Source organism: Pan troglodytes, chromosome 3 (genome assembly GCF_028858775.2).
Source record: "Pan troglodytes isolate AG18354 chromosome 3, NHGRI_mPanTro3-v2.0_pri, whole genome shotgun sequence".
NCBI lineage: Eukaryota > Metazoa > Chordata > Mammalia > Primates > Hominidae > Pan > Pan troglodytes.
The window spans coordinates 10,498,683-10,509,047 of NC_072401.2; the positions used below are offsets into that span (position 1 = coordinate 10,498,683).

The 10,365-nt window shown below is 48.1% G+C and overlaps 1 protein-coding gene across 7 annotated transcripts in view; it reads right to left on the reverse strand.

Annotated features, from left to right (window-relative positions):
• The window catches only part of SLC2A9 (solute carrier family 2 member 9), a 279,004-nt gene extending 269,617 nt beyond the window's left edge, over window positions 1–9,387 (reverse strand). For 6 of the 7 annotated variants that reach the window (XM_063809388.1, XM_063809384.1, XM_063809392.1 and 3 more), the window contains exon 1: window positions 9,128–9,387. The gene's annotated coding sequence lies outside the window, so the exon portion shown is untranslated. The remainder of the gene's footprint in view (window positions 1–9,127) is intronic. The other variant, XM_063809399.1, reaches the window with a different exon arrangement.
• Between the last annotated feature and the right edge of the window lie 978 nt (window positions 9,388–10,365).

Here is a 10,365-nt window from a genome sequence, read left to right on the forward strand (position 1 = left end):
GCTGCACGCCTCTGCTTTCTGTCATGTCAGGAGCAGAAAAGTGAGTGGCCCTGCCTTTCAGGGGGCTTAGATTGAGGAGTTGGGATTCCATTTGTGTTACTGGTTTGTAATATCAGCTAAGCAGAGGCCTTCCAAAGGACTGGCACCAGGGACCAGGAATGCTCAGATGAGCACGTCACTCTGCAGACAGTCCAGATTTAGCACTGTCACCCATGCCATTTCCTCCCTTTGATTTCTTCCAACATGAGACACAAAAGGATAGAGTTTTACTCATATAAGAGAGGTCCAGCTTTAATAATCAGCACTGTAATGATCAGAGTTTTCATTATTCAATTGTTTGCATGGCCAACAGGCTGGCCCATGACCTTTCATTCCCAGCAAAGCCTAATTGCATGAACGTGCCACACAGTTTGAAAACAGGCTGCATTATTTACGGATCCAATTGAATTAGCTTGCAATTCCCAGACCAGCTTTAGATCAATGAGATGCATTGTGTGTTCTCCCACGTGGGTAAGGAGGCCTCTCTGCTCCTGGGCAGCCCAAGACAGCTCTGTAGTCAGAAGATGAGTCTTTGATGGCTTCCAAAGCGTCGTCTTAATGGGCACAGTAGGATGCTAGAGGGGATCCCCCAAATCTATTTCATTTTTGAACAAAAAGAGTGAATGTTTCTGCTTATGAAATTCTGGAAAGTTAGTCCTAGCCAGGAAGGGGCCGGAGGACTCCGTTGCAGAACTCCTGCCTTGTGGAAATCAGGAAACCGAGACTGAGTGCAGCAGCCAGTTAGCAGAGCTGGAGAAGGATGTCCCATGTCCTGAGACTGACCCCATTCTTGATCCCGAGCACTGTAAATACTGTGCTGATTAAGATTTAGCCACTGTCCCCTGGGAATGCACTGGGAATGAGGGTCACCAAGAGGTCACAGGCATAAAAAGAACATTCCTGCATATTGTTATCTGTGCTCTGACAGAGGCAAAACAGGGCGCTGGAAAGGAGGCAGCGTGTTTGTTTTAGCTTCACTCATTCATGCGTTCACTTATTCATCCGATGGTGTATATTGAGCACCTACCTTGTGTCAGGCCCACCCTATTCTAGGCATTATGGACCCAGAGCCAACAAGGTGGGAAAAGTCCCATCTCCAGCTCCTCACACCAAGTGGGGCATCAGACTAATTAACCAACACACTTAAATTGACGTTCAGATACCATTATAGCAAACTCCAGAAAGCAGTGTAAGGTGATGAGAGAGGCAATATCAGGAAATTCTGATGTGATGGGAGGAGTGGGAATTAACTGAACATCTGTAGATGTGGGGTTGTGGGTTGGGTGGGGGTCCAGGCAGAAGGAGCAGCAAGGGCCAGGGCTGGAAAGAGCTTGTGTGTGAGGGTTTCAGGGACTGGTGTGGTGGGGTTGTCAAGGCCTGTCTTGTGACGTGGTTAGGGATGTGGGACTGCAGCCTAAGAGCCATGGGAAATCTAGATGGTTTCTATATTTGGGCAAGGGGGTTGGAGGATGATCAGGGGAGCTCTTTACAAAGAGCTGCTGGCTGCTGGGCTGTCAGGGTTGGGGAGAATGGGGGGATGGTGACAAGGTGGAAGCAGAGACCAAATTTGGCCCACATAAAAGATGATGCTTATACCAAGTCAAGTCTACTAATAGTAAACTAATCCAAGGATCACAGGAGACAAGCCCTGCCAAGTCCTCCATGCACACAGTCCCTGGCCATGGTCAACAGGAGACCTGTGTAGCTACTGTCATTACCCAGCCCGTGCAGCTCTCACACCCTGCTGGACAGGTGACGTTTATCCTCTTTCAAAACTCTCCTGGAAGTATCTTGTGGGAAGGTAGTGAACTTTGGCTTCAATGGCATAGTGAGGTTGCAGTTCTGATGACCTAATCGTGACCATGGGCAAGTTATGTAACCAAGCTGAGTCACCAATTCTTTGTTCATAAAGAAAAATTTGAGTCTCTCTTTGCAGGTCGAGTGCTGCGATTAAAAAGATGCATGTAAAGCCGGGCACTGCCGAGCTGTTCACTAAACCTTAGTCCTCCCCAAAACTCCACCTATGTGCAGACTCCTCCCTCATCCCTTTCACGTGCTGAGGAGTCTCTGAGGGTCTAACTCAATTTCCTCCTTTTGTCCAGGGCTCCATGAAAATCAAATTTCTGCTCTTAATGGCTTATTATCACTTGCTCGAGTGTGTTATGTGGGATTGTGTTACAGGAAAGAGCTAAGGTTGTTTGTCTTGCAACAGATGGGATAAGTAAGTTAGAGCTTCGGTATGTCACCCCCACTGTCTATCAGCCTGGCTGCTTCCCACCTTCCTGTCTCCACTGGAGGCTCATCTATCTACTCCCAGGCGGCTTCCTTCTGACTCAGATGGCTTCCCGGCAGCCGAAGCATGATTCTAGAACACCCTCTTCCCCTCGGCTCTGCTTCTGTGAACACACTCACCCCTCAAAACTTAGCCTCGGTCTTGCCTTTTCCAAGAAATCTTCAATATCTACCCAGAAATCATCTGGATGAGGAACAGTGTTTTATAAACACTGGACTAAGATATCCCAGCCTGGCTTCCTCTGAGCATCTGGCCCGCTTAAAATATGTATGTGGGACAAGCAGCTGTGTGGCTGAAGCCTTGGTCCATGTCTAAGGGGCAGACTTCCGTGTTAGTTACCCCAATACGCCCACTCTCTGCTTCAGTGAGCAAGCTCTCTGCACTCGCCTGCTTACCCACTCACTCAGCAACACCTGCAGCTGCCTGGCCGACCTGGGTGGGGCTGGGGATGCTGAGGTGGGAAACGGGTCTCGCTGTGCTCGTGGGTTGTCATCCCGGTGGTGGTGTCCGAAATCCAGGGCAAGGGCCACCCAAACTGTTCCCTTAAAGAACCACATGGGCCTTGTGTCCTTAAGCCCCAGGGCTAATGTCATCCCAAGCCCTTCTGCCCTGCAGAGCTTTCCGCCCTTTTCAAGGGCTTCCCCCGCCAGCCCCTTTTCTCCTACTCTGTCCCCGGGGATATTTTTCTCTGACTGACTCTCTCCCCTCAGCAGCACCCCCAGCACCCACCAATCTTCCCTGATCTGAGCCAGTCCTGACATATACACCACAGAACGTCCCCTGCTGGATGGGCTTCCTAAATCCCCTTGGGGGAATCAAAAGAAGAAAAGTAACAAATCTGGAGAACTATTAACTATTTCATGACTCAAAAGAAACAAGAAAAGTATGGAGTCAAACTGAAGCATACATTCAATACACATTTTTCCAGGTTTTAATCATTTCATTCATTAAACCCCGTACATGAGCGCACGCACACAAGGAGCTGATGGACACAGAGGCATGCCGTCCAGCCCTCCTGCGACCCCGCACTTGTCAGCCAGGAATGTCCTGGCACACCTGCAGTTTCGAGGTCCCCTGGGGGAGCAGCATGGAATCAGTTTCTGGCAAAGCCAAGGCCACAGCCGCAGGGTTTGCCTTGGGAGATGGTGAGAGGGACTGTAGCCAGAGCTCTCACTTGGCATTTTGTGTGCCTTCATCCTTACAGCCCTTGTCTTCATACCAGGGCAGCTGGAGCCTGTTGTGAGCAGTGCAGGACTCGCGGCCAGGCTCCCTGAGTTCCGATCCTGCCTCCTCCCCTTGTTCACTGTGGCGTGAGGCAAATCCCTTCCCCTCATGGGGCTTCTGTGTCCTCATCTGTAAACAGGTCTGCAGACAATGATACCAGCCTCACAGGAGTGTTATGAGGATTGAAACAGTAGGTACACAGCTCCTAGAACAGCACCTGGCACTAGAAATGTTTGATCATCAGTGGGGGAATCAAAGCTCAGAGAGGTGAAGCTACTAGCCCAAAGTCACACAGCAAGAAAGAAGCAGGATGACATGTGAGCCAAGCCCCCTCTGCCACACTAGCTCTGGAGGCCATTGGCTCTCAGGTGATGAGTTTTCTTTGTACCTGGACATGGGGGTCAGGAAAGCTCCAGTGTAGCTGCTGACCTTTGACCTGAAGGAATCTGGGATCTCAGATGGGGAGTCCACCATCAGTCTCAGCAAAAACACTACCAATCAACCAGTCCATCGCTGATGTCTGAAACTCTCTGGTGCAGGACGTTTCACCCTCTCTGGTTTTGTCGAGTTGGCCCCCTCCTGGTAGAGCACTGCCAACCCGCAGGTTTCCAAGGGCCAAGTCCTGGTAGTACTGAGAGTTGACCGGCTAAGCTGCATCCTAGGCACCCAGGCTGGGCTCAGGCTGCTGTGTCACCAAAACCCCTGGTCTTTGTACCATTGGGTACAAAGAACACTTCTCAACAGAAGTGGAGCGAAGTCCTCTTTGCCTCGACCCTTGGCCTGGTGCCAGGCCTTCTGTTCACTCTCAGATCAGGGATGCTCTGGCCTCCTGGGGGACGTAAGATGTTCAGGAGCTCATCCTGGGCCACCCACAGGCATCCCAGCTCCTCTCAATGCTGGTTGCTTGGCACTGAGCCATAATTGAACCATTCCAGACTTCACCTTCTACATCTCGAAGGTGGAATAAGGGCAATGAACCCCACCTCATGGGCTGGCTGAAGGGATACCTGCATGGATCCTGGGTGTGATGCTTAATTTCAGGTGCCTGAATTAAAGAATCCCTAGAAAGCTGGTCAAGCCTCACTTTGGGGTATGTCTGTGACGGCGTTTCTGGAGGAGACTGGTGTGGGAGTCTGTGGACTGAAGGGAGCAGATCTGCCCTCCAGTGGGGGGCAGGCACCATCCATTGACTGGTGGTCTAGATCAAACAAAATGGTCAGAAAAAAAGGCACTTTTTTTGTTTGTTTGTTTTGTTTTGTTTTGTTTCTCTGTCTGTCTCTCTCCTGGAGCTGGGATACTCTTCTTCTCCTGCTCTTGAAGGTCAGAACTCCGAGCTCCCTGACCTTTGGACTTTAGGACTTGCACCAGCGTCCCATCCACTGCTCTGGTTCTCAGGCCTTTGGCGTCAGACTGAGAATTACCATTGGCTTTCCTGGTGCTGAAGCTTCTGGATTTGGACTGAGCCGTGCTGCCAGAATCCCAGGGGTCTCCAGCTTGCAGATGGCCTGTCAAGGGACTTCTCAGCCTCCATAATCATGTGAGCCAATTCCATAACAAATCCCATCCATCCATCTGGCTAGTTAGCTGTCCACGTCCTGTGTATATAAACAGATTATAACACGTTTTCTGCCTCCCTGGAGAACCCTGAGTAAACTACACTTGAGAAGGCCCAGTTCCACCCCTTTGGGCTTCGGTTCCATCACTTGCAAATTGTGTGACCCCATACACATTTCCGTAAACCTGAGCCTCAGTTTCCTCATTTGTGAAATTGACCAAAAAAAAAAGAATAACTAAGTCCCAGACTTTGGGTCAAGATGAAAAGAGATAGTGTACGAAATGTCTGATGACAGTGCTGAAAGCGCATATCACAGAGTAAAATTCAACCAATCCATAAGGCCATCGCTCTTCCATAACTTTGTGGCTGTGCTGCTATTGGGTGTTTACGCTACACACACAATTCCATGTGGTGGTTTCAATATTCTCTTTACCCTTTGTTGTCCTGCTTTTTCCAGTTTCCATTCCAGTGTATTTTTCCTCAACATTAGCATCATTTTACATGGCTGTTTAACATTCTATCTTTTACTCGGCCATATTTCATTTAACCAGTCGGTCATTTGGGTTTTCTCCCTTTTTCCAATACTACACACAGCTCTGTAGTGAGCACGTATGGGTAAATCATTCCTCCATCATCCAGATTCTATCCTTAGCACAGATTTCAAGAAATGGAATTATTGTATCAAAAGGCAATGCACAGAAACAACAGGCGGTGCATGCTTTTAAATCTCTTGATGCGTATTAATCTTTCATGTTCCAAAAAGGATTCTAGTCTGGGATTTCCACCCTGGTAAGTATCAGGAGGCTGTGTGGCCCACCGCTCCTCCTTGGGCTTGCCAAGGAGCAACCGGGGCCTCTAGACTTAATTCTTACCATTCTCGAATCCTGCTGCACAATCTTGTTCAGAAATACTGCCTTTGAGTCATTCACTCATTTATTTAGTCATTCAATGCTTAATTCCCAATCCTCAGCTTACTCAGCCATCTTTCTTTTTAATAGCCTTGTTGAAGTGTGATTTATGTACCATAAAATGCACTCATTTTAAGAGTACAATTTAACGGTTTTTAGTACCCTCACAGCAGTATGCAACCATGATGACAATCTAATTTTGGAGCGTTGTCATCATCTCAGAATGAGACCTCAGCCCCTGGCCACCACTGAACTGTGTTCCGCCTCTCTAGATCACGGACTTGCCTTTTCTGAACATTTCATAAAAATGGGATCATACGGTACGGTATATGACCTTTTGTATCTGGCTTCTCTCACTTAGTGTCATGTTTTTGATGTTCATCCTGTCGCATTAGCCTTCTTCTGGGCAAACCTTTTTCTCCTGGCCTCCTCGACACAGTGCTCTTTCCATTTTCTCTACTTCCTCAGTTGCTCCTCCCAGAGCTGAGACTGGGGTGAAGTGACTGAGGCAGTTGTCTGGGAATCAAAATTAAAGAGAATACTGAAAACTCAGTCATCAAGGTAAATAATAATTAATCCAACAGTTTAAAAAAATAAAATGAATGAAAAAAAACTAACTTTATCACAAACAAAATGTCAACATTTTAAATAAAGGCAGGGGCTGGGCACAGTGGCTCACACCTGTAATCCCAGCACTATGGAAGGCCAAGGTGGGCAGATCACTTGAGGTCAGGAGTTCAAGACCAGCCTGAGTGACATGGTGAAACCCTGTCTCCACTAAAAACACACAAAAAATTAGCCAGGCGGGTAGCGCATGCCTGTAATCTCAGCTACTCGGGAGGCTGAGGCACGAGAATCGCTAGAACCTGGGAGGCGAAGGTTGCAGTGAGCTGAGACGGCACCACTGCACTCCAGCCTGGGTGACAGAATGAGACTCTGTCTCAAAAATAAATAAATAATAAATAAATAAATAAAGGCAGGACCCGCGGTAGCTGTGATAAGGAGGAGGTGAGTGAGGTGAGTCTGGCAGGAAGAGAGTTGGCCTTGAGACAAGGTGTCCCCATCACACTGTCTGGAAAATGGTCCTCAGCACTCTGGGCCTCTTTCTTGCTTTGATTTTTCTCCCTAAGACTTTCTGCATTTGTGAGTCCCTTACATAGTATGTGTATATTTGTGAAGTGTGTGTGAGGGGTGATGCCTTTAAAAAAATTAGTCCAGGCCAGGTGCAGTGGCTCACGCCTGTAATCCCAGTGCTTTGAGAGGCCGAGGCGGGCGGATCACTTGAGGTCAAGGAGTTCAAGACCAGCCTGGCCAACATGGTGAAACCCAGTCTCTACTAAAAATGCAAAAATTAGTGGATATGGTGGCAGGCACCTGTAATCCAAGCTACTAGGGAGGCTGAGGCAGGAGAATCACTTAAACCCAGGAGATGGAAGTTGCACTGAGCCGAGATAGCACCACTGCACTCCAGCCTGGGTGACAGAGTAAGACTCTGTCTCAAAAAAAAAAAAAAATTAGTTCAGACAAGTGGGTACAGCCAGGCCAGGGAACAAAGTGTTCCTCTATCACTTGGATTCTTCCATTAAAATAGATTTCAATCAATGGAACTACTGTGTCAAATTCAAGGCACAAGAACTAAATGCAATGGACATTTTAAAGTCGCTTGATGGATCTTGATGTTTTACACCAAGGTTTTACGCAATGACATGGAGCATGTCTGCTTCACATCCCGGGAGAGCCTCGGACGGCAAGCTAAGGATCCCGAACTTGATTCTTAGGCATGGAGGGCTTTTAGGCAAAGAGCACCAAGGTCCCTCAGTCACTGTCAAACACTCATTTACACCAAACAGAGATGGCAGCACACTAGAGCAGGATCAACATTTTTCTTAAAGGGCTAGGTGGCTAAATAGTCTCATCTAAGCTAGCCATGGAATTTCTGTTGCTCTCACAACTCTGCTGTTCTAGTGTAGAAGCAGCCATAGACAATGGTTAAACAGATGTGCATGATTGTGTTCCAGTAAAGCTTTATTTTAAAAAGCAAGGAGCTGGCCCAGTTGGCATGTGAGTCAAAGTTTGCTACCCTGCTCTAGAGTGTTCATGTGAGCTCAATGAATCTCCGACTTCATGCTTGTTGCAGAAATGGGCCTGGAATGTCCCTTAACAGTTTTCAGTAGAACTGCCTTACTCAGAACTTTTCTCTGACAGTGTAAGTGCCGCACACACTTAACAGTGCCCAGTGGAGCACCCTCATGCACACGCAGTGTGAGCCTTTTGGAAGCTGGTGGAGGGCCAGTGCATGGAGGAGGCAATGAATGAATGTCCATCTGTGCTCAACAGCAGATACTGCAAGATGGGACGTGAAGGGCCAGAGGAAACTGGAAGGTATGCAAAAGCCATTTCCAACAAAACCTGTAGTTTCCCATGAAGTGAACACTTCTTTTCCCCCACCTCCTCGTCCTCCGCTATTCTCTATCTTCAAGAACAATAACATCAAACACCTCCCTCCTGCTTATGCTAGGTGACGCCTAAATAACTTGCCTTATCCTCCTCGCTGCCTTCCTTCTCCTGGATCCCCACATTCAGGGGGTTCTATCTCTGAAGATGGTTCTAACTTGGTCCCCTCCATCCCCACTGTCATCCTCCTGGTCCAAGCCCTTGTCTTCTCCAGCAGGCTGGACATCAGCCTGCTGACTGGTCTCACCATGGCCAATCTCCACTCTCCAGTCCAATTCTCTACAGCATCCCTGGACTCATCTTTCTCAAAAGTAGGCAGTGTCATTGCTTCTCTGCTCCAAACCCTTAGATGGCTTTTAGTTGCTCAGTTATAGATTAAGCCTTCACTTAAAGAAAGAAAGAAGAAAGGAAGGGAGGAGGGAATTGCAAGCATCTGCAATGAGCGCCAGTTCCAGGGCAGCACTGTGCCAATGACATCTCCTCTGCACCCACCTGCCCCTGGCACATGACCTGCAGACACCACCGGCTCCCAGCATAGAGAGCTCCACTTTGCTCACACACCTTGCCCTGCTCCCGTCGTTGCCTTGGCATTCAACATTCCCCCAACCAGGAGCACCCTTGCCTGTTTTCTTGGCCTGACCAATTCCTACTCACATTTTAGGGTTTTCCTCCAGTTCGAATCTTCCTCTGCATCTCCTTCAGGAAGAGTTTTCATGCCCCTCTGGAGTCCAGAATGTTTAATTCCAGTGCCTGGTGCCAGCCCTAGAGCCAACACTCAGCCAACAGGAACTGAGTGAATAAATGACAGTCAGCTTCTATTTGTGAGAACTGATGTTGACCAAGTTGAATTGTAATTGTTTGAGTAACTTTTCAAAATTAATCATCGGGTAATGCCAAGCAAAGAAACAGAAAGGGAGATTCACACTGCGCTATGCCATTAAGTAACCCTCTTTCCAGGTGGCTGCTCACATCCCCAGGGAGAAAACTGACTTTTGATTACCTGTTAGTGTAAGTGCTTTCTATGTGTTGTCTTGTGTACTCCTGTGATACAGAAGCTCTGCCATTCCCATTTTATACATTCAGAGAGGTCAAATAACTTGCCTGAGGTCACACAGCCAGGACCTGGAACTGAAGTTCGGCAGCCCCCATGCCCTTGATCTTTCCCCATGCTTAGCTATCCACCAGACACAAGAGAAACTGCTGTGCAGTTGCTCTGTGCTCTCTGCATCAACCCAGTAGCAACCGCAGAGCCACACTCCTTTTCTGAAGCTTAGGGGATTTTATCTGTGAGAGCTGGGAAGTAGCTCTGGGGAACATTGGAGGGTCAGCTTCCTGATCATTTAGAGATTCGAATGTCCAAAGAATCCAGAGAAAAAGAACATAATCTCTAGTATCAGAAGCCTGGAGATTAGTTCCACTGTGTTGGTGAGCAGCCTTCTAGAGTCTTTTTTAAGCAATAGGCTTCTTGCCTGACATACAGTATCTGATGACTGCTGGCCTAGCCACAGACAAATCTCAGCTCAAAAATCTTCTGTCCCACAGTGAAGTAGATTTCAGTCATTACCGCTTTGTGGCTTGAGTGGGAGGTAGCGGAAGTTCCCACTGCAAACAACACTCAGGGAGTGTCACCTTAACTTCATGGCATCTGGGACCCAGGTTTCAAGCCAGGCTCTTTTCTCTGTGTGCTGAAGAATGAAGTACTGCCAATCACTTCTCCCTTTGGGGGTGTCAGCCCCTGGAGCCGCTGCTCCTTACCATAGCTATTGGTGGTTGGCTTTCCTATGCCAAGGCAAAAATGAACAAACCCCACGTTTCTGACCCCGGTTTTTGGTGAAACACCTGCTGGGTCTTCTCATTACAACCAAAAACCAGACCGATCATTCCAAATACAG